Source organism: Myotis lucifugus, unplaced genomic scaffold (genome assembly GCF_000147115.1).
Source record: "Myotis lucifugus unplaced genomic scaffold, Myoluc2.0 scaffold_1144, whole genome shotgun sequence".
Lineage (NCBI taxonomy): Eukaryota > Metazoa > Chordata > Mammalia > Chiroptera > Vespertilionidae > Myotis > Myotis lucifugus.
The window spans coordinates 65,201-66,496 of record NW_005872192.1 but is presented as its reverse complement, the minus strand read 5'-3'; positions in this window follow the sequence as shown (position 1 = coordinate 66,496).

Genomic DNA, 1,296 nt, shown 5'->3' with positions numbered 1-1,296 from the left:
TGCCCATTTTTAATCTAATTTGTTGGCATGTGGTTGTTCATACCATTGCCCTATAACCTTTTTTTTTTCTATCAATAGTAATGTTCTCTTTTTCATTCCTGATTTTAATAATTTGAGTCTCCTTTCTTTTCTTCTTGGCCAGTTTAGCTAAAAGTTTGTCAAAATTGGTTTTCAAAGCACCAACTTTTCTGTTATTGATTTTTTTCTATATTTTCCCATTATCTATTTCATTAATATCATTTACATAAATTTCTATTTTTTCCTTCTGCTTGCGTTGGGTTTAGATGGCTCTTATTTTACATTGTTCTAAGGTGAAAGGATATTAATTGAGATCTGTAGTTTTCTCAGTGGTGCTCCAGGAAATATAAATGATATATTTCTCAGAATATATTTCAGTCTGTCCTCTGTATCTCTGAATGTTTCTATTTTATTTGTTAGTTTAATTTGTTCATTAGAGTCCACATGTAAGTGAAATTATGTTATTTGTCTTCCTCTGCCTGGCTTACTTCACTTAGCATAATACGCTCCAGGACCTCGATGGGGAAGGGGGATTGAGAGATTGGGTGAAAAAAAGTGAAGAGATTAAGCAAAAAAATTAAAAAAATTAAAAAAGTTAAACCCTCACATATATAGACAACAGTGTGGTGATTACTAGAGGAAAAGGTGGTGGGAAGGTAGAAGAGAGAAAAGGGGGATCAATGGTGACAGAAGGAGACTTGACATTGGGAGGTAAACATACAATATACAGATGATGTGTTAGAGAACTGTACACTTGAAAACCATATAACTTTATTAATCAATGTCATTCCAATATATACAATAAAATTAAAAAGAAAAAGAGTATACCTGAAATTTATGCTAAATTAATCCCAGTGAAACACAGAACAGGTACTTCTATAACTCTATTCCTTCTTACCTCCATTTAATGCTATTATTTTTACACTAGAGGCCCAATGCACAATATTCATGTTTCCCTCTGGCACCTGGGACCCGGACTTCCCTCGCAGCCCCAGCTTCATCTGGAAAGATGTCTGGTCTAATATATTACATTTTATTATTATAGACTAGAGGCCCGGTGCACAAAAATTTGTGCACTCGGGGGGGGGGGGGGAAGGGGTCCCCCTGCCCAGCCTGGGGCCTCCCGCAATCTGGGACACCTCCAGAGATAACGATCCGGAGGGTTAAGGCCGGTCCCGGGAGGACAAGGTAAGGCCCTAATCCTGAGTGCTGATCTCCTGTTCTGGCTCAAAAAAAAGCCCATGGGGGGAGGTGGAAGTGCAGACTTTTTTTTTCTTT